The sequence below is a fragment of the Crinia signifera genome, chromosome 8, assembly GCF_055691185.1.
Source record: "Crinia signifera chromosome 8, ASM5569118v1, whole genome shotgun sequence".
NCBI classification, from domain to species: Eukaryota; Metazoa; Chordata; class Amphibia; order Anura; family Myobatrachidae; genus Crinia; species Crinia signifera.
In genome coordinates this window covers 65,625,008-65,649,955 of record NC_139224.1, presented here as the reverse complement: position 1 = coordinate 65,649,955, position 24,948 = coordinate 65,625,008, and the positions used below count along the sequence as shown (strand labels likewise).

At 39.1% G+C, this 24,948-nt stretch overlaps 51 non-coding genes and 3 pseudogenes across 51 annotated transcripts; all 54 read left to right on the top strand.

Moving 5' to 3' along the window:
- The first annotated feature begins 109 nt into the window (after positions 1-109).
- On the top strand, positions 110-228 carry LOC146032010 (5S ribosomal RNA). The gene has a single exon (XR_014457459.1). It is a non-coding gene; the product is annotated as a 5S ribosomal RNA (ribosomal RNA).
- A 345-nt stretch (positions 229-573) lies between these two features.
- On the top strand, positions 574-692 carry LOC146031733 (5S ribosomal RNA). The gene has a single exon (XR_014457191.1). It is a non-coding gene; the product is annotated as a 5S ribosomal RNA (ribosomal RNA).
- Positions 693-1,034: 342 nt separating this feature from the next.
- On the top strand, positions 1,035-1,153 carry LOC146034195 (5S ribosomal RNA). The gene has a single exon (XR_014459601.1). It is a non-coding gene; the product is annotated as a 5S ribosomal RNA (ribosomal RNA).
- Positions 1,154-1,498: 345 nt separating this feature from the next.
- Positions 1,499-1,617, top strand: LOC146030475 (5S ribosomal RNA). The gene has a single exon (XR_014455968.1). It is a non-coding gene; the product is annotated as a 5S ribosomal RNA (ribosomal RNA).
- A 345-nt stretch (positions 1,618-1,962) lies between these two features.
- LOC146031687 (5S ribosomal RNA) lies at positions 1,963-2,081 on the top strand. Its single transcript, XR_014457147.1, has one exon. It is a non-coding gene; the product is annotated as a 5S ribosomal RNA (ribosomal RNA).
- A 345-nt stretch (positions 2,082-2,426) lies between these two features.
- On the top strand, positions 2,427-2,545 carry LOC146033983 (5S ribosomal RNA). The gene has a single exon (XR_014459391.1). It is a non-coding gene; the product is annotated as a 5S ribosomal RNA (ribosomal RNA).
- A 345-nt stretch (positions 2,546-2,890) lies between these two features.
- LOC146032962 (5S ribosomal RNA) lies at positions 2,891-3,009 on the top strand. The gene has a single exon (XR_014458373.1). It is a non-coding gene; the product is annotated as a 5S ribosomal RNA (ribosomal RNA).
- A 342-nt stretch (positions 3,010-3,351) lies between these two features.
- LOC146027455 (5S ribosomal RNA) lies at positions 3,352-3,470 on the top strand. Its single transcript, XR_014454856.1, has one exon. It is a non-coding gene; the product is annotated as a 5S ribosomal RNA (ribosomal RNA).
- A 346-nt stretch (positions 3,471-3,816) lies between these two features.
- LOC146032691 (5S ribosomal RNA) lies at positions 3,817-3,935 on the top strand. The gene has a single exon (XR_014458114.1). It is a non-coding gene; the product is annotated as a 5S ribosomal RNA (ribosomal RNA).
- Positions 3,936-4,281: 346 nt separating this feature from the next.
- LOC146033155 (5S ribosomal RNA) lies at positions 4,282-4,400 on the top strand. The gene has a single exon (XR_014458565.1). It is a non-coding gene; the product is annotated as a 5S ribosomal RNA (ribosomal RNA).
- A 345-nt stretch (positions 4,401-4,745) lies between these two features.
- On the top strand, positions 4,746-4,864 carry LOC146030731 (5S ribosomal RNA). The gene has a single exon (XR_014456221.1). It is a non-coding gene; the product is annotated as a 5S ribosomal RNA (ribosomal RNA).
- A 345-nt stretch (positions 4,865-5,209) lies between these two features.
- LOC146031352 (5S ribosomal RNA) lies at positions 5,210-5,328 on the top strand. Its single transcript, XR_014456820.1, has one exon. It is a non-coding gene; the product is annotated as a 5S ribosomal RNA (ribosomal RNA).
- A 342-nt stretch (positions 5,329-5,670) lies between these two features.
- Positions 5,671-5,789, top strand: LOC146033211 (5S ribosomal RNA). Its single transcript, XR_014458620.1, has one exon. It is a non-coding gene; the product is annotated as a 5S ribosomal RNA (ribosomal RNA).
- A 345-nt stretch (positions 5,790-6,134) lies between these two features.
- LOC146031407 (5S ribosomal RNA) lies at positions 6,135-6,253 on the top strand. The gene has a single exon (XR_014456874.1). It is a non-coding gene; the product is annotated as a 5S ribosomal RNA (ribosomal RNA).
- Positions 6,254-6,598: 345 nt separating this feature from the next.
- Positions 6,599-6,717, top strand: LOC146033597 (5S ribosomal RNA). Its single transcript, XR_014459005.1, has one exon. It is a non-coding gene; the product is annotated as a 5S ribosomal RNA (ribosomal RNA).
- A 345-nt stretch (positions 6,718-7,062) lies between these two features.
- LOC146033143 (5S ribosomal RNA) lies at positions 7,063-7,181 on the top strand. The gene has a single exon (XR_014458553.1). It is a non-coding gene; the product is annotated as a 5S ribosomal RNA (ribosomal RNA).
- Positions 7,182-7,526: 345 nt separating this feature from the next.
- Positions 7,527-7,645, top strand: LOC146030719 (5S ribosomal RNA). The gene has a single exon (XR_014456210.1). It is a non-coding gene; the product is annotated as a 5S ribosomal RNA (ribosomal RNA).
- A 345-nt stretch (positions 7,646-7,990) lies between these two features.
- LOC146032134 (5S ribosomal RNA) lies at positions 7,991-8,109 on the top strand. Its single transcript, XR_014457577.1, has one exon. It is a non-coding gene; the product is annotated as a 5S ribosomal RNA (ribosomal RNA).
- A 342-nt stretch (positions 8,110-8,451) lies between these two features.
- On the top strand, positions 8,452-8,570 carry LOC146031825 (5S ribosomal RNA). The gene has a single exon (XR_014457277.1). It is a non-coding gene; the product is annotated as a 5S ribosomal RNA (ribosomal RNA).
- A 346-nt stretch (positions 8,571-8,916) lies between these two features.
- Positions 8,917-9,035, top strand: LOC146032300 (5S ribosomal RNA). The gene has a single exon (XR_014457742.1). It is a non-coding gene; the product is annotated as a 5S ribosomal RNA (ribosomal RNA).
- A 345-nt stretch (positions 9,036-9,380) lies between these two features.
- LOC146033131 (5S ribosomal RNA) lies at positions 9,381-9,499 on the top strand. Its single transcript, XR_014458541.1, has one exon. It is a non-coding gene; the product is annotated as a 5S ribosomal RNA (ribosomal RNA).
- Positions 9,500-9,844: 345 nt separating this feature from the next.
- LOC146032421 (5S ribosomal RNA) lies at positions 9,845-9,963 on the top strand. Its single transcript, XR_014457857.1, has one exon. It is a non-coding gene; the product is annotated as a 5S ribosomal RNA (ribosomal RNA).
- Positions 9,964-10,305: 342 nt separating this feature from the next.
- On the top strand, positions 10,306-10,424 carry LOC146027361 (5S ribosomal RNA). Its single transcript, XR_014454765.1, has one exon. It is a non-coding gene; the product is annotated as a 5S ribosomal RNA (ribosomal RNA).
- A 342-nt stretch (positions 10,425-10,766) lies between these two features.
- LOC146027779 (5S ribosomal RNA) lies at positions 10,767-10,885 on the top strand (annotated as a pseudogene).
- A 345-nt stretch (positions 10,886-11,230) lies between these two features.
- On the top strand, positions 11,231-11,349 carry LOC146033118 (5S ribosomal RNA). The gene has a single exon (XR_014458529.1). It is a non-coding gene; the product is annotated as a 5S ribosomal RNA (ribosomal RNA).
- Positions 11,350-11,695: 346 nt separating this feature from the next.
- LOC146032981 (5S ribosomal RNA) lies at positions 11,696-11,814 on the top strand. Its single transcript, XR_014458391.1, has one exon. It is a non-coding gene; the product is annotated as a 5S ribosomal RNA (ribosomal RNA).
- Positions 11,815-12,159: 345 nt separating this feature from the next.
- On the top strand, positions 12,160-12,278 carry LOC146033106 (5S ribosomal RNA). The gene has a single exon (XR_014458517.1). It is a non-coding gene; the product is annotated as a 5S ribosomal RNA (ribosomal RNA).
- A 346-nt stretch (positions 12,279-12,624) lies between these two features.
- Positions 12,625-12,743, top strand: LOC146030632 (5S ribosomal RNA). The gene has a single exon (XR_014456120.1). It is a non-coding gene; the product is annotated as a 5S ribosomal RNA (ribosomal RNA).
- A 346-nt stretch (positions 12,744-13,089) lies between these two features.
- On the top strand, positions 13,090-13,208 carry LOC146032980 (5S ribosomal RNA). Its single transcript, XR_014458390.1, has one exon. It is a non-coding gene; the product is annotated as a 5S ribosomal RNA (ribosomal RNA).
- Positions 13,209-13,553: 345 nt separating this feature from the next.
- LOC146033094 (5S ribosomal RNA) lies at positions 13,554-13,672 on the top strand. The gene has a single exon (XR_014458505.1). It is a non-coding gene; the product is annotated as a 5S ribosomal RNA (ribosomal RNA).
- Positions 13,673-14,018: 346 nt separating this feature from the next.
- LOC146030631 (5S ribosomal RNA) lies at positions 14,019-14,137 on the top strand. The gene has a single exon (XR_014456119.1). It is a non-coding gene; the product is annotated as a 5S ribosomal RNA (ribosomal RNA).
- Positions 14,138-14,482: 345 nt separating this feature from the next.
- On the top strand, positions 14,483-14,601 carry LOC146032027 (5S ribosomal RNA). The gene has a single exon (XR_014457476.1). It is a non-coding gene; the product is annotated as a 5S ribosomal RNA (ribosomal RNA).
- A 345-nt stretch (positions 14,602-14,946) lies between these two features.
- Positions 14,947-15,065, top strand: LOC146031441 (5S ribosomal RNA). Its single transcript, XR_014456908.1, has one exon. It is a non-coding gene; the product is annotated as a 5S ribosomal RNA (ribosomal RNA).
- A 342-nt stretch (positions 15,066-15,407) lies between these two features.
- LOC146027644 (5S ribosomal RNA) lies at positions 15,408-15,526 on the top strand. The gene has a single exon (XR_014455034.1). It is a non-coding gene; the product is annotated as a 5S ribosomal RNA (ribosomal RNA).
- Positions 15,527-15,868: 342 nt separating this feature from the next.
- LOC146032610 (5S ribosomal RNA) lies at positions 15,869-15,987 on the top strand. Its single transcript, XR_014458037.1, has one exon. It is a non-coding gene; the product is annotated as a 5S ribosomal RNA (ribosomal RNA).
- A 346-nt stretch (positions 15,988-16,333) lies between these two features.
- Positions 16,334-16,452, top strand: LOC146032469 (5S ribosomal RNA). Its single transcript, XR_014457902.1, has one exon. It is a non-coding gene; the product is annotated as a 5S ribosomal RNA (ribosomal RNA).
- Positions 16,453-16,798: 346 nt separating this feature from the next.
- Positions 16,799-16,917, top strand: LOC146033922 (5S ribosomal RNA). Its single transcript, XR_014459331.1, has one exon. It is a non-coding gene; the product is annotated as a 5S ribosomal RNA (ribosomal RNA).
- A 345-nt stretch (positions 16,918-17,262) lies between these two features.
- LOC146032779 (5S ribosomal RNA) lies at positions 17,263-17,381 on the top strand. The gene has a single exon (XR_014458197.1). It is a non-coding gene; the product is annotated as a 5S ribosomal RNA (ribosomal RNA).
- Positions 17,382-17,728: 347 nt separating this feature from the next.
- On the top strand, positions 17,729-17,847 carry LOC146030810 (5S ribosomal RNA). The gene has a single exon (XR_014456294.1). It is a non-coding gene; the product is annotated as a 5S ribosomal RNA (ribosomal RNA).
- Positions 17,848-18,192: 345 nt separating this feature from the next.
- LOC146030707 (5S ribosomal RNA) lies at positions 18,193-18,311 on the top strand. The gene has a single exon (XR_014456198.1). It is a non-coding gene; the product is annotated as a 5S ribosomal RNA (ribosomal RNA).
- A 345-nt stretch (positions 18,312-18,656) lies between these two features.
- On the top strand, positions 18,657-18,775 carry LOC146032133 (5S ribosomal RNA). The gene has a single exon (XR_014457576.1). It is a non-coding gene; the product is annotated as a 5S ribosomal RNA (ribosomal RNA).
- Positions 18,776-19,117: 342 nt separating this feature from the next.
- LOC146033082 (5S ribosomal RNA) lies at positions 19,118-19,236 on the top strand. The gene has a single exon (XR_014458493.1). It is a non-coding gene; the product is annotated as a 5S ribosomal RNA (ribosomal RNA).
- Positions 19,237-19,581: 345 nt separating this feature from the next.
- Positions 19,582-19,700, top strand: LOC146033238 (5S ribosomal RNA). The gene has a single exon (XR_014458648.1). It is a non-coding gene; the product is annotated as a 5S ribosomal RNA (ribosomal RNA).
- A 341-nt stretch (positions 19,701-20,041) lies between these two features.
- LOC146032961 (5S ribosomal RNA) lies at positions 20,042-20,160 on the top strand. Its single transcript, XR_014458372.1, has one exon. It is a non-coding gene; the product is annotated as a 5S ribosomal RNA (ribosomal RNA).
- A 342-nt stretch (positions 20,161-20,502) lies between these two features.
- LOC146027454 (5S ribosomal RNA) lies at positions 20,503-20,621 on the top strand. The gene has a single exon (XR_014454855.1). It is a non-coding gene; the product is annotated as a 5S ribosomal RNA (ribosomal RNA).
- Positions 20,622-20,968: 347 nt separating this feature from the next.
- Positions 20,969-21,087, top strand: LOC146030809 (5S ribosomal RNA). The gene has a single exon (XR_014456293.1). It is a non-coding gene; the product is annotated as a 5S ribosomal RNA (ribosomal RNA).
- A 345-nt stretch (positions 21,088-21,432) lies between these two features.
- Positions 21,433-21,551, top strand: LOC146030795 (5S ribosomal RNA). The gene has a single exon (XR_014456280.1). It is a non-coding gene; the product is annotated as a 5S ribosomal RNA (ribosomal RNA).
- Positions 21,552-21,896: 345 nt separating this feature from the next.
- LOC146031541 (5S ribosomal RNA) lies at positions 21,897-22,015 on the top strand. The gene has a single exon (XR_014457006.1). It is a non-coding gene; the product is annotated as a 5S ribosomal RNA (ribosomal RNA).
- Positions 22,016-22,360: 345 nt separating this feature from the next.
- LOC146028147 (5S ribosomal RNA) lies at positions 22,361-22,479 on the top strand (annotated as a pseudogene).
- A 342-nt stretch (positions 22,480-22,821) lies between these two features.
- Positions 22,822-22,940, top strand: LOC146034781 (5S ribosomal RNA). The gene has a single exon (XR_014460185.1). It is a non-coding gene; the product is annotated as a 5S ribosomal RNA (ribosomal RNA).
- A 342-nt stretch (positions 22,941-23,282) lies between these two features.
- On the top strand, positions 23,283-23,401 carry LOC146033666 (5S ribosomal RNA). The gene has a single exon (XR_014459076.1). It is a non-coding gene; the product is annotated as a 5S ribosomal RNA (ribosomal RNA).
- Positions 23,402-23,747: 346 nt separating this feature from the next.
- LOC146028941 (5S ribosomal RNA) lies at positions 23,748-23,866 on the top strand (annotated as a pseudogene).
- Positions 23,867-24,212: 346 nt separating this feature from the next.
- Positions 24,213-24,331, top strand: LOC146034695 (5S ribosomal RNA). Its single transcript, XR_014460099.1, has one exon. It is a non-coding gene; the product is annotated as a 5S ribosomal RNA (ribosomal RNA).
- Positions 24,332-24,673: 342 nt separating this feature from the next.
- Positions 24,674-24,792, top strand: LOC146032443 (5S ribosomal RNA). The gene has a single exon (XR_014457878.1). It is a non-coding gene; the product is annotated as a 5S ribosomal RNA (ribosomal RNA).
- Positions 24,793-24,948: the final 156 nt, after the last annotated feature.

Below are 24,948 nucleotides of genomic sequence, written 5' to 3'. Positions count from 1 at the left end.
TACATTACCAACACATGATTTTTTTCAGTAAGCCAAAACAGTTAGGAAACTTTTTTATTAACTTACCTGGTTATAGAAGTAGAAGAGGGCAAAAAAGTGCCTGTATCTCACCTACAGCCATACCACATTAGATACACCCAATCTCGTCTGATCTTGGAAGCTAAGCAGTGTTGGGCCTGGTTAGTACTTGGGTGGGAGACCACATGGGAACACCAGGTGCTGTAGGCTTTTCCCATTACTGGCAAATTGTTTTTATTCTCTAGCTTTTTAAATTGGAAACTTTTTTCTCTTTATTGCCAGTACAGACATTTGAAAGAGGTCAAACAGACACAATAGCCATCACCTAAAAACTTACCACACTGTTTAGGCCCAATTCCAACTGCTTTTGGCAGCTTAACAGTGTTGAGCCTCTTTAGTAGTTTAATTTGAGACCACCTGCTAATATCATGTCCTGTAGGTCTTTTTACATTACCAACACATGATTTTTTTCAGTAAGCCAATACAGTTGGGAAACTTTTTTATTAACTTACCTGGTTATAGAAGTAGAAGAGAGCAAAAAAGTGCCTGTATCTCACCTACAGCCATACCACATTAGATACGCCCAATCTCGTCTGATCTTGGAAGCTAAGCAGTGTTGGGCCTGGTTAGTACTTGGGTGGGAGACCACATGGGAACACCAGGTGCTGTAGGTTTTTTCTTATTACTGGCAAAGTGTTTTTATTCTCTAGCTATTTAAATTGGAAACTTTTTTTTATTGCCAGTACAGACATTTGGAAGAGGTCAAACAGACACAATAGCCATCACCTAAAAACTTACCACACTGTTTAGGCCCAATTCCAACTGCTTTTGGCAGCTAAACAGTGTTGAGCCTCTTTAGTAGTTTAATTTGAGACCACCTGCTTATATCATGTCCTGTAGGTCTTTTTACATTACCAACACATGATTTTTTTCAGTAAGCCAATACAGTTAGGAAACTTTTTTATTAGCTTACCTGGTTATAGAAGTAGAAGAGGGCAAAAAAGTGCCTGTATCACACCTACAGCCTTACCACATTGGATACGTCCAATTTCGTCTGATCTTGGAAGCTAAGCAGTGTTGGGCCTGGTTAGTACTTGGGTGGGAGACCACATGGGAACACCAGGTGCTGTAGGTTTTTCCCATTACTGGCAAATTGTTTTTATTCTCTAGCTTTTTAAATTGGAAACTTTTTTCTCTTTATTGCCAGTACAGACATTTGGAAGAGGTCAAACAGACACAATAGCCATCACCTAAAAACTTACCACACTGTTTAGGCCCAATTCCAACTGCTTTTGGCAGCTAAACATTGTTGAGCTTCTTTAGTAGTTTTATTTGAGACCACCTGCTAATATCATGTCCTGTAGGTCTTTTTACATTACCAACACATGATTTTTTTCAGTAAGCCAATACAGGTAGGAAACTTTTTTATTAGCTTACCTGGTTATAGAAGTAGAAGAGGGCAAAATAGTGCCTGTATCTCACCTACAGCCATACCACATTGGATACGCCCAATCTCGTCTGATCTTGGAAGCTAAGCAATGTTGGGCCTGGTTAGTACTTGGGTGGGAGACCACATGGGAACACCAGGTGCTGTAGGCTTTTTCCCATTACTGGCAAATTGTTTTTATTCTCTAGCTATTTAAATTGTAAACTTTTTCTTTTTATTGCCGACACAGACATTTGGGAGAGGTCAAACAGACACAATAGGCATCACCTAAAGACTTACCACACTGTTTCTGCCCAATTCCAACTGCTTTTGGCAGCTAAACAGTGTTGAGCCTCTTTAGTAGATTAATTTGAGACCACCTGCTTATATCATGTCCTGTAGGTCTTTTTACATTACCAACACATGATTTTTTTCAGTAAGCCAAAACAGTTAGGAAACTTTTTTATTAGCTTACCTGGTTATAGAAGTAGAAGAGGGCAAAAAAGTGCTTGTATTCCACCTACAGCCATACCACATTGGATACGCCCAATCTCGTCTGTTCTTGGAAGCTAAGCAGTGTTGGGCCTGGTTAGTACTTGGGTGGGAGACCACATGGGAACACCAGGTGCTGTAGGTTTTTCCCATTACTGGCAAATTGTTTTTATTCTCTAGCTTTTTAAATTGGAAACTTTTTTCTCTTTATTGCCAGTACAGACATTTGGAAGAGGTCAAACAGACACAATAGCCATCACCTAAAAACTTACCACACTGTTTAGGCCCAATTCCAACTGCTTTTGGCAGCTAAACAGTGTTGAGCATTTTTAGTAGTTTAATTTGAGACCATCTGCTCATAAAATGTCCTGAAGGTTTTTTTACATTACCAACACATGATTTTTTTCAGTAAGCCAAAACAGTTAGGACACTTTTTTATTAGCTTACCTTGTTATAGAAGTAGAAGAGGGCAAAAAAGTGCCTGTATCTTACCTACAGCCATACCACATTTGATACGCCCAATCTCATCAGATCTTGGAAGCTAAGCAGTGTTGGGCCTTTTTAGTACTTGGGTGGGAGACCACATGGGAACACCAGGTGCTGTAGGTTTTTCCCATTACTGGCAAATTGTTTTTATTCTCTAGCTTTTTAAATTGGAAACTTTTTTCTCTTTATTGCCAGTACAGACATTTGGAAGAGGTCAAACAGACACAATAGCCATCACCTAAAAACTTACCACACTGTTTAGGCCCAATTGCAACTGCTTTTGGCAGCTAAACAGTGTTGAGCCTCTTTAGTAGTTTAATTTGAGACCACCTGCTTATATCATGTCCTGTAGGTCTTTTTACATTACCAACACATGATTTTTTTCAGTAAGCCAAAACAGGTAGGAAACTTTTTTATTAACTTACCTGGTTATAGAAGTAGAAGAGGGCAAAAAAGTGCCCGTATCTCACCTACAGCCATACCACATTAGATACGCCCAATCTCGTCTGATCTTGGAAGCTAAGCAGTGTTGGGCTTGGTTAGTACTTGGGTGGGAGACCACATGGGAACACCAGGTGCTGTAGGTTTTTTCTTATTACTGGCAAATTGTTTTTATTCTCTAGCTATTTAAATTGGAAACTTTTTTTTATTGCCAGTACAGACATTTGGAAGAGGTCAAACAGACACAATAGCCATCACCTAAAAACTTACCACACTGTTTAGGCCCAATTCCAACTGCTTTTGGCAGCTAAACATTGTTGAGCCTCTTTTGTAGTTTAATTTGAGACCACCTGCTAATATCATGTCCTGTAGGTCTTTTTACATTACCAACACATGATTTTTTTCAGTAAGCCAATACAGTTAGGAAACTTTTTTATTAGCTTACCTGGTTATAGAAGTAGAAGAGGGCAAAATAGTGCCTGTATCTCACATACAGCCATACCACATTGGATACGCCCAATCTCGTCTGATCTTGGAAGCTAAGCAATGTTGGGCTTGGTTAGTACTTGGGTGGAAGACCACATGGGAACACCAGGAGCTGTAGGCTTTTTCCCATTACTGGCAAATTGTTTTTATTCTCTAGCTTTTTAAATTGGAAACTTTTTTCTCTTTATTGCCAGTACAGACATTTGAAAGAGGTCAAACAGACACAATAGCCATCACCTAAAAACTTACCACACTGTTTAGGCCCAATTCCAACTGCTTTTGGCAGTTAAACAGTGTTGAGCCTCTTTAGTAGTTTAATTTGAGACTACCTGCTTATATCATGTCCTGTAGGTCTTTTTACATTACCAACACATGATTTTTTTTAGTAATCCAAAACATTTAGGACACTTTTTTATTAGCTTACCTGGTTATAGAAGTAGAAGAGTGCAAAAAAGTGCCTGTATCTCACCTACAGCCATACCACATTGGATACGCCCAATCTCGTCTGATCTTGGAAGCTAAGCAGTGTTGGGCCTTGTTAGTACTTGGGTGGGAGACCACATGGGAACACCAGGTGCTGTAGGTTTTTCCCATTACTGGCAAATTGTTTTTATTCTCTAGCTTTTTAAATTGGAAACTTTTTTCTCTTTATTGCCAGTACAGACATTTGGAAGAGGTCAAACAGACACAATAGCCATCACCTAAAAACTTACCACACTGTTTAGGCCCAATTCCAACTGCTTTTGGCAGCTAAACAGTGTTGAGCCTCTTTAGTAGTTTAATTTGAGACCACCTGCTAATATCATGTCCTGTAGGTCTTTTTACATTACCAACACATGATTTTTTTCAGTAAGCCAATACAGTTAGGAAACTTTTTTTATTAACTTACCTGGTTATAGAAGTAGAAGAGGGCAAAAAAGTGCTTGTATTCCACCTACAGCCATACCACATTGGATACGCCCAATCTCGTCTGATCTTGGAAGCTAAGCAGTGTTGGGCCTGGTTAGTACTTGGGTGGGAGACCACATGGGAACACCAGGTGCTGTAGGTTTTTCCCATTACTGGCAAATTGTTTTTATTCTCTAGCTTTTTAAATTGGAAACTTTTTTCTCTTTATTGCCAGTACAGACATTTGGAAGAGGTCAAAGAGACACAATAGCCATCACCTAAAAACTTACCACACTGTTTAGGCCCAATTCCAACTGCTTTTGGCAGCTAAACAGTGTTGAGCCTCTTTAGTAGTTTAATTTGAGACCATCTTCTTATAAAATGTCCTGTAGGTTTTTTTACATTACCAACACATGATTTTTTTCAGTAAGCCAAAACAGTTAGGACACTTTTTTATTAGCTTACCGGGTTATAGAAGTAGAAGAGAGCAAAAAAGTGCCTGTATCTCACCTACAGCCATACCACATTGGATACGCCCAATCTCATCTGATCTTGGAAGCTAAGCAGTGTTGGGCCTGGTTAGTACTTGGGTGGGAGACCACATGGGAACACCAGGTGCTGTAGGTTTTTCCCATTACTGGCAAATTGTTTTTATTCTCTAGCTTTTTAAATTGGAAACTTTTTTCTCTTTATTGCCAGTACAGACATTTGGAAGAGGTCAAACAGACACAATAGCCATCATCTAAAAACTTACCACACTGTTTATGCCCAATTTCAACTGCTTTTGGCAGCTAAACATTGTTGAGCCTCTTTAGTAGTTTAATTTGAGACCACCTGCTAATATCATGTCCTGTAGGTCTTTTTACATTACCAACACATGATTTTTTTCAGTAAGCCAATACAGTTAGGAAACTTTTTTATTAGCTTACCTGGTTATAGAAGTAGAAGAGGGCAAAAAAGTGCTTGTATTTCACCTACAGCCATACCACATTGGATACGCCCAATCTCGTCTGATCTTGGAAGCTAAGCAGTGTTGGGCCTGGTTAGTACTTGGGTGGGAGACCACATGGGAACACCTGGTGCTGTAGGATTTTTTCCATTACTGGCAAATTGTTTATATTCTCTAGCTATTTAAATTGGAAACTTTTTTTTATTGCCAGTACAGACATTTGGAAGAGGTCAAACAGACACAATAGCCATCACCTAAAAACTTACCACACTGTTTAGGCCCAATTCCAACTGCTTTTGGCAGCTAAACAGTGTTGAGCCTCTTTAGTAGTTTAATTTGAGACCACCTGCTTATATCATGTCCTGTAGGTTTTTTTACATTACCAACACATGATTTTTTTCAGTAAGCCAAAACAGTTAGGACACTTTTTTATTAGCTTACCTGGTTATAGAAGTAGAAGAGGGCAAAAAAGTGCGTGTCTCTCACCTACAGCCATACCACATTGGATACGCCCAATCTCGTCTGATCTTGGAAGCTAAGCAGTGTTGGGCCCGGTTAGTACTTGGGTGGGAGACCACATGGGAACACTAGGTGCTGTATGTTTTTCCCATTACTGGCAAATTGTTTTTATTCTCTAGCTTTTTAAATTGGAAACTTTTTTCTCTTTATTGCCAGTACAGACATTTGAAAGAGGTCAAACAGACACAATAGCCATCACCTAAAAACTTACCACACTGTTTAGGCCCAATTCCAACTGCTTTTGGCAGCTAAACAGTGTTGAGCCTCTTTAGTAGTTTAATTTGAGACCACCTGCTAATATCATGTCCTGTAGGTCTTTTTACATTACCAACACATGATTTTTTTCAGTAAGCCAATACAGTTGGGAAACTTTTTTATTAACTTACCTGGTTATAGAAGTAGAAGAGGGCAAAAAAGTGCCTGTATCACACCTACAGCCATACCACATTGGATACGCCCAATCTCGTCTGATCTTGGAAGCTAAGCAGTGTTGGGCCTGGTTAGTACTTGGGTGGGAGATCACATGGGAACACCAGGTGCTGTAGGTTTTTCCCATTACTGGCAAAATGTTTTTATTCTCTAGCTTTTTAAATTGGAAACTTTTTTCTCTTTATTGCCAGTACAGACATTTGGAAGAGGTCAAACAGACACAATAGCCATCACCTAAAAACTTACCACACTGTTTAGGCCCAATTCCAACTGCTTTTGGCAGCTAAACATTGTTGAGCCTCTTTAGTAGTTTTATTTGAGACCACCTGCTAATATCATGTCCTGTAGGTCTTTTTACATTACCAACACATGATTTTTTTCAGTAAGCCAATACAGTTAGGAAACTTTTTTATTAGCTTACCTGGTTATAGAAGTAGAAGAGGGCAAAATAGTGCCTGTATCTCACCTACAGCCATACCACATTGGATACGCCCAATCTCGTTTGATCTTGGAAGCTAAGCAATGTTGGGCCTGGTTAGTACTTGGGTGGGAGACCACATGGGAACACAAGGTGCTGTAGGCTTTTTCCCATTACTGGCAAATTGTTTTTATTCTCTAGCTATTTAAATTGGAAACTTTTTCTTTTTATTGCCGACACAGACATTTGGGAGAGGTCAAACAGACACAATAGGCATCACCTAAAGACTTACCACACTGTTTCGGCCCAATTCCAACTGCTTTTGGCAGCTAAACAGCGTTGAGCCTCTTTAGTAGATTAATTTGAGACCACCTGCTTATATCATGTCCTGTAGGTCTTTTTACATTACCAACACATGATTTTTTTCAGTAAGCCATAACAGTTAGGAAACTTTTTTATTAGCTTACCTGGTTATAGAAGTAGAAGAGGGCAAAAAAGTGCTTGTATTCCACCTACAGCCATACCACATTGGATACGCCCAATCTCGTCTGATCTTGGAAGCTAAGCAGTGTTGGGCCTGGTTAGTACTTGGGTGGGAGACCACATGGGAACACCAGGTGCTGTAGGTTTTTCCCATTACTGGCAAATTGTTTTTATTCTCTAGCTTTTTAAATTGGAAACTTTTTTCACTTTATTGCCAGTACAGACATTTGGAAGAGGTCAAACATACACAATAGCCATCACCTAAAAACTTACCACACTGTTTAGGCCCAATTCCAACTGCTTTTGGCAGCTAAACAGTGTTGAGCCTCTTTAGTAGTTTAATTTGAGACCATCTGCTTATAAAATGTCCTGTAGGTTTTTTTACATTACCAACACATTATTTTTTTCAGTAAGCCAAAACAGTTAGGACACTTTTTTATTAGCTTACCTGGTTATAGAAGTAGAAGAGGGCAAAAAAGTGCCTGTATCTCACCTACAGCCATACCACATTGGATACGCCCAATCTCATCTGATCTTGGAAGCTAAGCAGTGTTGGGCCTGGTTAGTACTTGGGTGGGAGACCACATGGGAACACCAGGTGCTGTAGGTTTTTCCCATTACTGGCAAATTGTTTTTATTCTCTAGCTTTTTAAATTGGAAACTTTTTTCTCTTTATTGCCAGTACAGACATTTGGAAGAGGTCAAACAGACACAATAGCCATCATCTAAAAACTTACCACACTGTTTATGCCCAATTTCAACTGCTTTTGGCAGCTAAACATTGTTGAGCCTCTTTAGTAGTTTAATTTGAGACCACCTGCTAATATCATGTCCTGTAGGTCTTTTTACATTACCAACACATGATTTTTTTCAGTAAGCCAATACAGTTAGGAAACTTTTTTATTAGCTTACCTGGTTATAGAAGTAGAAGAGGGCAAAAAAGTGCTTGTATTTCACCTACAGCCATACCACGTTGGATACGCCCAATCTCGTCTGATCTTGGAAGCTAAGCAGTGTTGGGCCTGGTTAGTACTTGGGTGGGAGACCACATGGGAACACCTGGTGCTGTAGGATTTTTTCCATTACTGGCAAATTGTTTATATTCTCTAGCTATTTAAATTGGAAACTTTTTTTTATTGCCAGTACAGACATTTGGAAGAGGTCAAACAGACACAATAGCCATCACCTAAAAACTTACCACACTGTTTAGGCCCAATTCCAACTGCTTTTGGCAGCTAAACAGTGTTGAGCCTCTTTAGTAGTTTAATTTGAGACCACCTGCTTATATCATGTCCTGTAGGTTTTTTTACATTACCAACACATGATTTTTTTCAGTAAGCCAAAACAGTTAGGACACTTTTTTATTAGCTTACCTGGTTATAGAAGTAGAAGAGGGCAAAAAAGTGCTTGTATTTCACCTACAGCCATACCACATTGGATACGCCCAATCTCGTCTGATCTTGGAAGCTAAGCAGTGTTGGGCCTGGTTAGTACTTGGGTGGGAGACCACATGGGAACACCAGGTGCTGCAGGTTTTTCCCATTACTGGCAAAATGTTTTTATTCTCTAGCTTTTTAAATTGGAAACTTTTTTCTCTTTATTGCCAGTACAGACATTTGAAAGAGGTCAAACAGACACAATAGCCATCACCTAAAAAACTTACCACACTGTTTAGGCCCAATTCCAACTGCTTTTGGCAGCTAAACAGTGTTGAGCCTCTTTAGTAGTTTAATTTGAGACCACCTGCTTATATCATGTCCTGTAGGTTTTTTTACATTACCAACACATGATTTTTTTCAGTAAGCCAAAACATTTAGGACACTTTTTTATTAGCTTACCTGGTTATAGAAGTAGAAGAGGGCAAAAAAGTGCTTGTATTTCACCTACAGCCATACCACATTGGATACGCCCAATCTCATCTGATCTTGGAAGCTAAGCAGTGTTGGGCCTGGTTAGTACTTAGGTGGGAGACCACATGGGAACACCAGGTGCTGTAGGTTTTTCCCATTACTGGCAAATTGTTTTTATTCTCTAGCTTTTTAAATTGGAAACTTTTTTCTCTTTATTGCCAGTACAGACATTTGAAAGAGGTCAAACAGACACAATAGCCATCACCTAAAAACTTACCACACTGTTTAGGCCCAATTCCAACTGCTTTTGGCAGCTAAACAGTGTTGAGCCTCTTTAGTAGTTTAATTTGAGACCACCTGCTTATATCATGTCCTGTAGGTTTTTTTACATTACCAACACATGATTTTTTTCAGTAAGCCAAAACAGTTAGGACACTTTTTTATTAGCTTACCTGGTTATAGAAGTAGAAGAGGGCAAAAAAGTGCTTGTATTTCACCTACAGCCATACCACATTGGATACGCCCAATCTCGTCTGATCTTGGAAGCTAAGCAGTGTTGGGCCTGGTTAGTACTTGGGTGGGAGACCACATGGGAACACCAGGTGCTGTAGGTTTTTCCCATTACTGGCAAAATGTTTTTATTCTCTAGCTTTTTAAATTGGAAACTTTTTTCTCTTTATTGCCGGTACAGACATTTGAAAGAGGTCAAACAGACACAATAGCCATCACCTAAAAACTTACCACACTGTTTAGGCCCAATTCCAACTGCTTTTGGCAGCTAAACAGTGTTGAGCCTCTTTAGTAGTTTAATTTGAGACCACCTGCTAATATCATGTCCTGTAGGTCTTTTTACATTACCAACACATGATTTTTTTCAGTAAGCCAATACAGTTAGGAAACTTTTTTATTAACTTACCTGGTTATAGAAGTAGAAGAGGGCAAAAAAGTGCCTGTATCTCACCTACAGCCATACCACATTAGATATGCCCAATCTCGTCTGATCTTGGAAGCTAAGCAGTGTTGGGCCTGGTTAGTACTTGGATGGGAGACCACATGGGAACACCAGGTGCTGTAGGTTTTTTCTTATTACTGGCAAATTGTTTTTATTCTCTAGCTATTTAAATTGGAAAAAAACTTTTATTGCCAGTACAGACATTTGGAAGAGGTCAAACAGACACAATAGCCATCACCTAAAAACTTACCACACTGTTTAGGCTCAATTGAAACTGCTTTTGGCAGCTAAACAGTGTTGAGCCTCTTTAGTCGTTTAATTTGAGACCACCTGCTTATATCATGTCCTGTAGGTCTTTTTACATTACCAACACATGATTTTTTTCAGTAAGCCAAAACAGGTAGGAAACTTTTTTATTAACTTACCTGGTTATAGAAGTAGAAGAGGGCAAAAAAGTGCCTGTATCTCACCTACAGCCATACGACATTATATACGCCCAATCTCGTCTGATCTTGGAAGCTAAGCAGTGTTGGGCTTGGTTAGTACTTGGGTGGGAGACCACATGGGAACACCAGGTGCTGTAGGTTTTTTCTTATTACTGGCAAATTGTTTTTATTCTCTAGCTATTTAAATTGGAAACTTTTTTTTATTGCCAGTACAGACATTTGGAAGAGGTCAAACAGACACAATAGCCATCACCTAAAAACTTACCACACTGTTTAGGCCCAATTCCAACTGCTTTTGGCAGCTAAACAGTGTTGAGCCTCTTTAGTAGTTTAATTTGAGACCACCTGCTAATATCATGTCCTGTAGGTCTTTTTACATTACCAACACATGATTTTTTTCAGTAAGCCAAAACAGGTAGGAAACTTTTTTATTAACTTACCTGGTTATAGAAGTAGAAGAGGGCAAAAAAGTGCCTGTATCTCACCTACAGCCATACCACATTATATACGCCCAATCTCGTCTGATCTTGGAAGCTAAGCAATGTTGGGCTTGGTTAGTACTTGGGTTGGAGACCACATGGGAACACCAGGTGCTGTAGGCTTTTCCCATTACTGGCAAATTGTTTTTATTCTCTAGCTTTTTAAATTGGAAACTTTTTTCTCTTTATTGCCAGTACAGACATTTGAAAGAGGTCAAACAGACACAATAGCCATCATCTAAAAACTTACCACACTGTTTAGGCCCAATTCCAACTGCTTTTGGCAGCTAAACAGTGTTGAGCCTCTTTAGTAGTTTAATTTGAGACTACCTGCTTATATCATGTCCTGTAGGTCTTTTTACATTACCAACACATGATTTTTTTTAGTAATCCAAAACATTTAGGACACTTTTTTATTAGCTTACCTGGTTATAGAAGTAGAAGAGTGCAAAAAAGTGCCTGTATCTCACCTACAGCCATACCACATTGGATACGCCCAATCTCGTCTGATCTTGGAAGCTAAGCAGTGTTGGGCCTGGTTAGTACTTGGGTGGGAGACCACATGGGAACACCAGGTGCTGTAGGTTTTTCCCATTACTGGCAAATTGTTTTTATTCTCTAGCTTTTTAAATTGGAAACTTTTTTTCTCTTTATTGCCAGTACAGACATTTGAAAGAGGTCAAACAGACACAAAAGCCATCACCTAAAAACTTACCACACTGTTTAGGCCCAATTCCAACTGCTTTTGGCAGCTAAACAGTGTTGAGCCTTTTTAGTAGTTTAATTTGAGACCACCTGCTTATATCATGTCCTGTAGGTTTTTTTACATTACCAACACATGATTTTTTTCAGTAAGCCAAAACAGTTAGGACACTTTTTTATTAGCTTACCTGGTTATAGAAGTAGAAGAGGGCAAAAAAGTGCTTGTATTTCACATACAGCCATACCACATTGGATACGCCCAATCTCGTCTGATCTTGGAAGCTAAGCAGTGTTGGGCCTGGTTAGTACTTAGGTGGGAGACCACATGGGAGCACCAGGTGCTGTAGGTTTTTCCCATTACTGGCAAATTGTTTTTATTCTCTAGCATTTTAAATTGGAAACTTTTTTCTCTTTATTGCCAGTACAGACATTTGAAAGAGGTCAAACAGACACAATAGCCATCACCTAAAAACTTACCACACTGTTTAGGCCCAATTCCAACTGCTTTTGGCAGCTAAACAGTGTTGAGCCTCTTTAGTAGTTTAATTTGAGACCACCTGCTTATATCATGTCCTGTAGGTTTTTTTACATTACCAACACATGATTTTTTTCAGTAAGCCAAAACAGTTAGGACACTTTTTTATTAGCTTACCTGGTTATAGAAGTAGAAGAGTGCAAAAAAGTGCCTGTATCTCACCTACAGCCATACCACATTGGATACGCCCAATCTCGTCTGATCTTGGAAGCTAAGCAGTGTTGGGCCTGGTTAGTACTTGGGTGGGAGACCACATGGGAACACCAGGTGCTGTAGGTTTTTCCCATTACTGGCAAATTGTTTTTATTCTCTAGCTTTTTAAATTGGAAACTTTTTTTCTCTTTATTGCCAGTACAGACATTTGAAAGAGGTCAAACAGACACAAAAGCCATCACCTAAAAACTTACCACACTGTTTAGGCCCAATTCCAACTGCTTTTGGCAGCTAAACAGTGTTGAGCCTCTTTAGTAGTTTAATTTGAGACCACCTGCTTATATCATGTCCTGTAGGTTTTTTTACATTACCAACACATGATTTTTTTCAGTAAGCCAAAACAGTTAGGACACTTTTTTATTAGCTTACCTGGTTATAGAAGTAGAAGAGGGCAAAAAAGTGCTTGTATTTCACCTACAGCCATACCACATTGGATACGCCCAATCTCGTCTGATCTTGGAAGCTAAGCAGTGTTGGGCCTGGTTAGTACTTAGGTGGGAGACCACATGGGAACACCAGGTGCTGTAGGTTTTTCCCATTACTGGCAAATTGTTTTTATTCTCTAGCTTTTTAAATTGGAAACTTTTTTTCTCTTTATTGCCAGTACAGACATTTGAAAGAGGTCAAACAGACACAAAAGCCATCACCTAAAAACTTACCACACTGTTTAGGCCCAATTCCAACTGCTTTTGGCAGCTAAACAGTGTTGAGCCTTTTTAGTAGTTTAATTTGAGACCACCTGCTTATATCATGTCCTGTAGGTTTTTTTACATTACCAACACATGATTTTTTTCAGTAAGCCAAAACAGTTAGGACACTTTTTTATTAGCTTACCTGGTTATAGAAGTAGAAGAGGGCAAAAAAGTGCTTGTATTTCACATACAGCCATACCACATTGGATACGCCCAATCTCGTCTGATCTTGGAAGCTAAGCAGTGTTGGGCCTGGTTAGTACTTAGGTGGGAGACCACATGGGAGCACCAGGTGCTGTAGGTTTTTCCCATTACTGGCAAATTGTTTTTATTCTCTAGCATTTTAAATTGGAAACTTTTTTCTCTTTATTGCCAGTACAGACATTTGAAAGAGGTCAAACAGACACAATAGCCATCACCTAAAAACTTACCACACTGTTTAGGCCCAATTCCAACTGCTTTTGGCAGCTAAACAGTGTTGAGCCTCTTTAGTAGTTTAATTTGAGACCACCTGCTTATATCATGTCCTGTAGGTTTTTTTACATTACCAACACATGATTTTTTTCAGTAAGCCAAAACAGTTAGGACACTTTTTTATTAGCTTACCTGGTTATAGAAGTAGAAGAGTGCAAAAAAGTGCCTGTATCTCACCTACAGCCATACCACATTGGATACGCCCAATCTCGTCTGATCTTGGAAGCTAAGCAGTGTTGGGCCTGGTTAGTACTTGGGTGGGAGACCACATGGGAACACCAGGTGCTGTAGGTTTTTCCCATTACTGGCAAATTGTTTTTATTCTCTAGCTTTTTAAATTGGAAACTTTTTTTCTCTTTATTGCCAGTACAGACATTTGAAAGAGGTCAAACAGACACAAAAGCCATCACCTAAAAACTTACCACACTGTTTAGGCCCAATTCCAACTGCTTTTGGCAGCTAAACAGTGTTGAGCCTCTTTAGTAGTTTAATTTGAGACCACCTGCTTATATCATGTCCTGTAGGTTTTTTTACATTACCAACACATGATTTTTTTCAGTAAGCCAAAACAGTTAGGACACTTTTTTATTAGCTTACCTGGTTATAGAAGTAGAAGAGGGCAAAAAAGTGCTTGTATTTCACCTACAGCCATACCACATTGGATACGCCCAATCTCGTCTGATCTTGGAAGCTAAGCAGTGTTGGGCCTGGTTAGTACTTAGGTGGGAGACCACATGGGAACACCAGGTGCTGTAGGTTTTTCCCATTACTGGCAAATTGTTTTTATTCTCTAGCATTTTAAATTGGAAACTTTTTTCTCTTTATTGCCAGTACAGACATTTGAAAGAGATCAAACAGACACAATAGCCATCACCTAAAAACTTACCACACTGTTTAGGCCCAATTCCAACTGCTTTTGGCAGCTAAACAGTGTTGAGCCTCTTTAGTTGTTTAATTTGAGACCACCTGCTTATATCATGTCCTGTAGGTTTTTTTACATTACCAACACATGATTTTTTTCAGTAAGCCAAAACAGTTAGGACACTTTTTTATTAGCTTACCTGGTTATAGAAGTAGAAAAGGGCAAAAAAGTGCTTGCATTTCACCTACAGCCATACCACATTGAATACGCCCAATCTCGTCTGATCTTGGAAGCTAAGAAGTGTTGGGCCTGGTTAGTACTTGGGTGGGAGACCACATGGGAACACCAGGTGCTGTAGGTTTTTCCCATTACTGGCAAAATGTTTTTATTCTCTAGCTTTTTAAATTGGAAACTTTTTTCTCTTTATTGCCAGTACAGACATTTGAAAGAGGTCAAACAGACACAATAGCCATCACCTAAAAACTTACCACACTGTTTAGGCCCAATTCCAACTGCTTTTGGCAGCTAAACAGTGTTGAGCCTCTTTAGTAGTTTAATTTGAGACCACCTGCTAATATCATGTCCTGTAGGTCTTTTTACATTACCAACACATGATTTTTTTCAGTAAGCCAATACAGTTAGGAAACTTTTTTATTAACTTACCTGGTTATAGAAGTAGAAGAGGGCAAAAAAGTGCCTGTATCTCACCTACAGCCATACCACATTAGATACGCCCAATCTCGTCTGATCTTGGAAGCTAAGCAGTGTTGGGCCTGGTTAGTACTTGGATGGGAGACCACATGGGAACACCAGGTGCTGTAGGTTTTTTCTTATTACTGGCAAATTGTTTTTATTCTCTAGCTATTTAAATTGGAAAAAAACTTTTATTGCCAGTACAGACATTTGGAAGAGGTCAAACAGACACAATAGCCATCACCTAAAAACTTACCACACTGTTTAGGCCCAATTGCAACTGCTTTTGGCAGCTAAACAGTGTTGAGCCTCTTTAGTAGTTTAATTTGAGACCACCTGCTTATATCATGTCCTGTAGGTCTTTTTACATTACCAACACATGATTTTTTTCAGTAAGCCAAAACAGGTAGGAAACTTTTTTATTAACTTACCTGGTTATAGAAGTAGAAGAGGGCAAAAAAGTGCCTGTATCTCACCTACAGCAATACCACATTATATACGCCCAATCTCGTCTGATCTTGGAAGCTAAGCAGTGTTGGGCTTGGTTAGTACTTGGGTAGGAGACCACATGGGAACACCAGGTGCTGTAGGTTTTTTCTTATTACTGGCAAATTGTTTTTATTCTCTAGCTATTTAAATTGGAAACTTTTTTTTATTGCCAGTACAGACATTTGGAAGAGGTCAAACAGACACAATAGCCATCACCTAAAAACTTACCACACTGTTTAGGCCCAATTCCAACTGCTTTTGGCAGCTAAACATTGTTGAGCCTCTTTTGTAGTTTAATTTGAGACCACCTGCTAATATCATGTCCTGTAGGTCTTTTTACATTACCAACACATGATTTTTTTCAGTAAGCCAATACAGTTAGGAAACTTTTTTATTAGCTTACCTGGTTATAGAAGTAGAAGAGGGCAAAATAGTGCCTGTATCTCACCTACAGCCATACCACATTGGATACGCCCAATCTCGTCTGATCTTGGAAGCTAAGCAATGTTGGGCTTGGTTAGTACTTGGGTGGGAGTCCACATGGGAACACCAGGTGCTGTAGGCTTTTTCCCATTACTGGCAAATTGTTTTTATTCTCTAGCTTTTTAAATTGGAAACTTTTTTCTCTTTATTGCCAGTACAGACATTTGAAAGAGGTCAAACAGACACAATAGCCATCATCTAAAAACTTACCACACTGTTTAGGCCCAATTCCAACTGCTTTTGGCAGCTAAACAGTGTTGAGCCTCTTTAGTAGTTTAATTTAAAACTACCTGCTTATATCATGTCCTGTAGGTCTTTTTACATTACCAACACATGATTTTTTTTAGTAATCCAAAACATTTAGGACACTTTTTTATTAGCTTACCTGGTTATAGAAGTAGAAGAGTGCAAAAAAGTGCCTGTATCTCACCTACAGCCATACCACATTGGATACGCCCAATCTCGTCTGATCTTGCAAGCTAAGCAGTGTTGGGCCTGGTTAGTACTTGGGTGGGAGACCACATGGGAACACCAGGTGCTGTAGGTTTTTCCCATTACTGGCAAATTGTTTTTATTCTCTAGCTTTTTAAATTGGAAACTTTTTTTCTCTTTATTGCCAGTACAGACATTTGAAAGAGGTCAAACAGACACAAAAGCCATCACCTAAAAACTTACCACACTGTTTAGGCCCAATTCCAACTGCTTTTGGCAGCTAAACAGTGTTGAGCCTCTTTAGTAGTTTAATTTGAGACCACCTGCTAATATCATGTCCTGTAGGTCTTTTTACATTACCAACACATGATTTTTTTCAGTAAGTCAATACAGTTAGGAAACTTTTTTATTAGCTTACCTGGTTATAGAAGTAGAAGAGGGCAAAATAGTGTCGATATCTCACCTCCAGCCATACCACATTGGATACGCCCAATCTCGTCTGATCTTGGAAGCTAAGCAGTGTTGGGCCTGGTTAGTACTTGGGTGGGAGACCACATCGGAACACCAGGTGCTGTAGGTTTTTCCCATTACTGGCAAATTGTTTTTATTCTCTAGCTTTTTAAATTGGAAACTTTTTTCTCTTTATTGCCAGTACAGACATTTGAAAGAGGTCAAACAGACACAATAGCCATCATCTAAAAACTTACCACACTGTTTAGGCCCAATTCCAACTGCTTTTGGCAGCTAAACAGTGTTGAGCCTCTTTAGTAGTTTAATTTGAGACTACCTGCTTATATCATGTCCTGTAGGTCTTTTTACATTACCAACACATGATTTTTTTTAGTAATCCAAAACATTTAGGACACTTTTTTATTAGCTTACCTGGTTATAGAAGTAGAAGAGTGCAAAAAAGTGCCTGTATCTCACCTACAGCCATACCACATTGGATACGCCCAATCTCGTCTGATCTTGCAAGCTAAGCAGTGTTGGGCCTGGTTAGTACTTGGGTGGGAGACCCCATGGGAACACCAGGTGCTGTAGGTTTTTCCCATTACTGGCAAATTGTTTTTATTCTCTAGCTTTTTAAATTGGAAACTTTTTTTCTCTTTATTGCCAGTACAGACATTTGAAAGAGGTCAAACAGACACAAAAGCCATCACCTAAAAACTTACCACACTGTTTAGGCCCAATTCCAACTGCTTTTGGCAGCTAAACAGTGTTGAGCCTCTTTAGTAGTTTAATTTGAGACCACCTGCTAATATCATGTCCTGTAGGTCTTTTTACATTACCAACACATGATTTTTTTCAGTAAGACAATACAGTTAGGAAACTTTTTTTATTAACTTACCTGGTTATAGAAGTAGAAGAGGGCAAAAAAGTGCATGTATCTCACCTACAGCCATACCACGTTGGATACGCCCAATCTCGTCTGATCTTGGAAGCTAAGCAGTGTTGGGCCTGGTTAGTACTTGGGTGGGAGACCACATGGGAACACCAGGTGCTGTAGGTTTTTCCCATTACTGGCAAATTGTTTTTATTCTCTAGCTTTTTAAATTGGAAACTTTTTTCTCTTTATTGCCAGTACAGACATTTGGAAGAGGTCAAACAGACACAATAGCCATCACCTAAAAACTTACCACACTGTTTAGGCCCAATTCCAACTGCTTTTGGCAGCTAAACAGTGTTGAGCCTCTTTAGTAGTTTAATTTGAGACCATCTGCTTATAAAATGTCCTGTAGGTTTTTTTACATTACCAACACATGATTTTTTTCAGTAAGCCAAAACAGTTAGGACACTTTTTTATTAGCTTACCTGGTTATAGAAGTAGAAGAGGGCAAAAAAGTGCCTGTATCTCACCTACAGCCATACCACATTGGATACGCCCAATCTCATCTGATCTTGGAAGCTAAGCAGTGTTGGGCCTGGTTAGTACTTGGGTGGGAGACCACATGGGAACACCAGGTGCTGTAGGTTTTTCCCATTACTGGCAAATTGTTTTTATTCTCTAGCTTTTTAAATTGGAAACTTTTTTCTCTTTATTGCCAGTACAGACATTTGGAAGAGGTCAAACAGACACAATAGCCATCATCTAAAAACTTACCACTCTGTTTATGCCCAATTTCAACTGCTTTTGGCAGCTAAACATTGTTGAGCCTCTTTAGTAGTTTAATTTGAGACCACCTGCTAATATCATGTCCTGTAGGTCTTTTTACATTACCAACACATGATTTTTTTCAGTAAGCCAATACAGTTAGGAAACTTTTTTATTAGCTTACCTGGTTATAGAAGTAGAAGAGGGCAAAAAAGTGCTTGTATTTCACCTACAGCCATACCACGTTGGATACGCCCAATCTCGTCTGATCTTGGAAGCTAAGCAGTGTTGGGCCTGGTTAGTACTTGGGTGGGAGACCACATGGGAACACCTGGTGCTGTAGGATTTTTTCCATTACTGGCAAATTGTTTATATTCTCTAGCTATTTAAATTGGAAACTTTTTTTTATTGCCAGTACAGACATTTGGAAGAGGTCAAACAGACACAATAGCCATCACCTAAAAACTTACCACACTGTTTAGGCCCAATTCCAACTGCTTTTGGCAGCTAAACAGTGTTGAGCCTCTTTAGTAGTTTAATTTGAGACCACCTGCTTATATCATGTCCTGTAGGTTTTTTTACATTACCAACACATGATTTTTTTCAGTAAGCCAAAACAGTTAGGACACTTTTTTATTAGCTTACCTGGTTATAGAAGTAGAAGAGGGCAAAAAAGTGCTTGTATTTCACCTACAGCCATACCACATTGGATACGCCCAATCTCGTCTGATCTTGGAAGCTAAGCAGTGTTGGGCCTGGTTAGTACTTGGGTGGGAGACCACATGGGAACACCAGGTGCTGTAGGTTTTTCCCATTACTGGCAAAATGTTTTTATTCTCTAGCTTTTTAAATTGGAAACTTTTTTCTCTTTATTGCCAGTACAGACATTTGAAAGAGGTCAAACAGACACAATAGCCATCACCTAAAAACTTACCACACTGTTTAGACCCAATTCCAACTGCTTTTGGCAGCTAAACAGTGTTGAGCCTCTTTAGTAGTTTAATTTGAGACCACCTGCTAATATCATGTCCTGTAGGTCTTTTTACATTACCAACACATGATTTTTTTCAGTAAGCCAATACAGTTAGGAAACTTTTTTATTAACTTACCTGGTTATAGAAGTAGAAGAGGGCAAAAAAGTGCCTGTATCTCACCTACAGCCATACCACATTAGATACGCCCAATCTCGTCTGATCTTGGAAGCTAAGCAGTGTTGGGCTTGGCTAGTACTTGGGTGGGAGACCACATGGGAACACCAGGTGCTGTAGGTTTTTTCTTATTACTGGCAAATTGTTTTTATTCTCTAGCTATTTAAATTGGAAAAAAACTTTTATTGCCAGTACAGACATTTGGAAGAGGTCAAACAGACACAATAGCCATCACCTAAAAACTTACCACACTGTTTAGGCCCAATTGCAACTGCTTTTGGCAGCTAAACAGTGTTGAGCCTCTTTAGTAGTTTAATTTGAGACCACCTGCTTATATCATGTCCTGTAGGTCTTTTTACATTACCAACACATGATTTTTTCAGTAAGCCAAAACAGGTAGGAAACTTTTTTATTAACTTACCTGGTTATAGAAGTAGAAGAGGGCAAAAAAGTGCCCGTATCTCACCTACAGCCATACCACATTAGATACGCCCAATCTCGTCTGATCTTGGAAGCTAAGCAGTGTTGGGCTTGGTTAGTACTTGGGTGGGAGACCACATGGGAACACCAGGTGCTGTAGGTTTTTTCTTATTACTGGCAAATTGTTTTTATTCTCTAGCTATTTAAATTGGAAACTTTTTTTTATTGCCAGTACAGACATTTGGAAGAGGTCAAACAGACACAATAGCCATCACCTAAAAACTTACCACACTGTTTAGGCCCAATTCCAACTGCTTTTGGCAGCTAAACATTGTTGAGCCTCTTTTGTAGTTTAATTTGAGACCACCTGCTAATATCATGTCCTGTAGGTCTTTTTACATTACCAACACATGATTTTTTTCAGTAAGCCAATACAGTTAGGAAACTTTTTTATTAGCTTACCTGGTTATAGAAGTAGAAGAGGGCAAAATAGTGCCTGTATCTCACATACAGCCATACCACATTGGATACGCCCAATCTCGTCTGATCTTGGAAGCTAAGCAATGTTGGGCTTGGTTAGTACTTGGGTGGAAGACCACATGGGAACACCAGGAGCTGTAGGCTTTTTCCCATTACTGGCAAATTGTTTTTATTCTCTAGCTTTTTAAATTGGAAACTTTTTTCTCTTTATTGCCAGTACAGACATTTGAAAGAGGTCAAACAGACACAATAGCCATCACCTAAAAACTTACCACACTGTTTAGGCCCAATTCCAACTGCTTTTGGCAGTTAAACAGTGTTGAGCCTCTTTAGTAGTTTAATTTGAGACTACCTGCTTATATCATGTCCTGTAGGTCTTTTTACATTACCAACACATGATTTTTTTCAGTAAGACAATACAGTTAGGAAACTTTTTTTATTAACTTACCTGGTTATAGAAGTAGAAGAGGGCAAAAAAGTGCATGTATCTCACCTACAGCCATACCACGTTGGATACGCCCAATCTCGTCTGATCTTGGAAGCTAAGCAGTGTTGGGCCTGGTTAGTACTTGGGTGGGAGACCACATGGGAACACCAGGTGCTGTAGGTTTTTCCCATTACTGGCAAATTGTTTTTATTCTCTAGCTTTTTAAATTGGAAACTTTTTTCTCTTTATTGCCAGTACAGACATTTGGAAGAGGTCAAACAGACACAATAGCCATCACCTAAAAACTTACCACACTGTTTAGGCCCAATTCCAACTGCTTTTGGCAGCTAAACAGTGTTGAGCCTCTTTAGTAGTTTAATTTAAGACCATCTGCTTATAAAATGTCCTGTAGGTTTTTTTACATTACCAACACATGATTTTTTTCAGTAAGCCAAAACAGTTAGGACACTTTTTTATTAGCTTACCTGGTTATAGAAGTAGAAGAGGGCAAAAAAGTGCCTGTATCTCACCTACAGCCATACCACATTGGATACGCCCAATCTCATCTGATCTTGGAAGCTAAGCAGTGTTGGGCCTGGTTAGTACTTGCGTGGGAGACCACATGGGAACACCAGGTGCTGTAGGTTTTTCCCATTACTGGCAAATTGTTTTTATTCTCTAGCTTTTTAAATTGGAAACTTTTTTCTCTTTATTGCCAGTACAGACATTTGGAAGAGGTCAAACAGACACAATAGCCATCATCTAAAAACTTACCACTCTGTTTATGCCCAATTTCAATTGCTTTTGGCAGCTAAACATTGTTGAGCCTCTTTAGTAGTTTAATTTGAGACCACCTGCTAATATCATGTCCTGTAGGTCTTTTTACATTACCAACACATGATTTTTTTCAGTAAGCCAATACAGTTAGTAAACTTTTTTATTAGCTTACCTGGTTATAGAAGTAGAAGAGGGCAAAAAAGTGCTTGTATTTCACTTACAGCCATACCACGTTGGATACGCCCAATCTCGTCTGATCTTGGAAGCTAAGCAGTGTTGGGCCTGGTTAGTACTTGGGTGGGAGACCACATGGGAACACCAGGTGCTGTAGGTTTTTCCCATTACTGGCAAAATGTGTTTATTCTCTAGCTTTTTAAATTGGAAACTTTTTTCTCTTTATTGCCAGTACAGACATTTGAAAGAGGTCAAACAGACACAATAGCTATCACCTAAAAACTTACCACACTGTTTAGACCCAATTCCAACTGCTTTTGGCAGCTAAACAGTGTTGAGCCTCTTTAGTAGTTTAATTTGAGACCACCTGCTAATATCATGTCCTGTAGGTCTTTTTACATTACCAACACATGATTTTTTTCAGTAAGCCAATACAGTTAGGAAACTTTTTTATTAACTTACCTGGTTATAGAAGTAGAAGAGGGCAAAAAAGTGCCTGTATCTCAGCTACAGCCATACCAAATTAGATACGCCCAATCTCGTCTGATCTTGGAAGCTAAGCAGTGTTGGGCCTAGTTAGTACTTGGGTGGGAGACCACATGGGAACACCAGGTGCTGTAGGTTTTTTCTTATTACTGGCAAATTGTTTTTATTCTCTAGCTATTTAAATTGGAAAAAAACTTTTATTGCCAGTACAGACATTTGGAAGAGGTCAAACAGACACAATAGCCATCACCTAAAAACTTACCACACTGTTTAGGCCCAATTGCAACTGCTTTTGGCAGCTAAACAGTGTTGAGCCTCTTTAGTAGTTTAATTTGAGACCACCTGCTTATATCATGTCCTGTAGGTCTTTTTACATTACCAACACATGATTTTTTTCAGTAAGCCAAAACAGGTAGGAAACTTTTTTATTAACTTACCTGGTTATAGAAGTAGAAGAGGGCAAAAAAGTGCCCGTATCTCACCTACAGCCATACCACATTAGATACGCCCAATCTGGTCTGATCTTGGAAGCTAAGCAGTGTTGGGCTTGGTTAGTACTTGGGTGGGAGACCACATGGGAACACCAGGTGCTGTAGGTTTTTTCTTATTACTGGCAAATTGTTTTTATTCTCTAGCTATTTAAATTGGAAACTTTTTTTTATTGCCAGTACAGACATTTAGAAGAGGTCAAACAGACACAATAGCCATCACCTAAAAACTTACCACACTGTTTAGGCCCAATTCCAACTGCTTTTGGCAGTTAAACAGTGTTGAGCCTCTTTAGTAGTTTAATTTGAGACTACCTGCTTATATCATGTCCTGTAGGTCTTTTTACATTACCAACACATGATTTTTTTCAGTAAGCCAAAACAGGTAGGAAACTTTTTTATTAACTTACCTGGTTATAGAAGTAGAAGAGGGCAAAAAAGTGCCTGTATCTCACCTACAGCCATACCACATTGGATACGCCCAATCTCATCTGATCTTGGAAGCTAAGCAATGTTGGGCTTGGTTAGTACTTGGGTGGAAGACCACATGGGAACACCAGGAGCTGTAGGCTTTTTCCCATTACTGGCAAATTGTTTTTATTCTCTAGCTTTTTAAATTGGAAACTTTTTTCTCTTTATTGCCAGTACAGACATTTGAAAGAGGTCAAACAGACACAATAGCCATCACCTAAAAACTTACCACACTGTTTAGGCCCAATTCCAACTGCTTTTGGCAGTTAAACAGTGTTGAGCCTCTTTAGTAGTTTAATTTGAGACTACCTGCTTATATCATGTCCTGTAGGTCTTTTTACATTACCAACACATGATTTTTTTTAGTAATCCAAAACATTTAGGACACTTTTTTATTAGCTTACCTGGTTATAGAAGTAGAAGAGTGCAAAAAAGTGCCTGTATCTCACCTACAGCCATACCACATTGGATACGCCCAATGTCGTCTGATCTTGGAAGCTAAGCAGTGTTGGTCCTTGTTAGTACTTGGGTGGGAGACCACATGGAAACACCAGGTGCTGTAGGTTTTTCCCAATACTGGCAAATTGTTTTTATTCTCTAGCTTTTTAAATTGGAAACTTTTTTCTCTTTATTGCCAATACAGACATTTGAAAGAGGTCAAACAGACACAATAGCCATCACCTAAAAACTTACCACACTGTTTAGGCCCAATTCCAACTGCTTTTGGCAGCTAAACAGTGTTGAGCCTCTTTAGTAGTTTAATTTGAGACCACCTGCTAATATCATGTCCTGTAGGTCTTTTTACATTACCAACACATGATTTTTTTCAGTAAGCCAATACAGTTAGGAAACTTTTTTTATTAACTTACCTGGTTATAGAAGTAGAAGAGGGCAAAAAAGTGCCTGTATCTCACCTACAGCCATACCACATTAGATACGCCCAATCTTGTCTGATCTTGGAAGCTAAGCAGTGTTGGGCCTGGTTAGTACTTGTGTGGGAGACCACATGGGAACACCAGGTGCTGTAGGTTTTTTTTTATTACTGGCAAATTGTTTTTATTCTCTAGCTATTTAAATTGGAAAAAAACTTTTATTGCCAGTACAGACATTTGGAAGATGTCAAACAGACACAATAGCCATCACCTAAAAACTTACCACACTGTTTAGGCCCAATTGCAACTGCTTTTGTCAGCTAAACAGTGTTGAGCCTCTTTAGTAGTTTAATTTTAGACCACCTGCTTATATCATGTCCTGTAGGTCTTTTTACATTACCAACACATGATTTTTTTCAGTAAGCCAAAACAGTTAGGAAACTTTTTTATTAACTTACCTGGTTATAGAAGTAGAAGAGGGCAAAAAAGTGCCTGTATCTCATCTACAGCCATACCACATTAGATACGCCCAATCTCGTCTGATCTTGGAAGCTAAGCAGTGTTGGGCCTGGTTAGTACTTGGGTGGGAGACCACATGGGAACACCAGGTGCTGTAGGTTTTTCCCATTACTGGCAAAATGTTTTTATTCTCTAGCTTTTTAAATTGGAAACTTTTTTCTCTTTATTGCCAGTACAGACATTTGAAAGAGGTCAAACAGACACAATAGCCATCACCTAAAAACTTACCACACTGTTTAGACCCAATTCCAACTGCT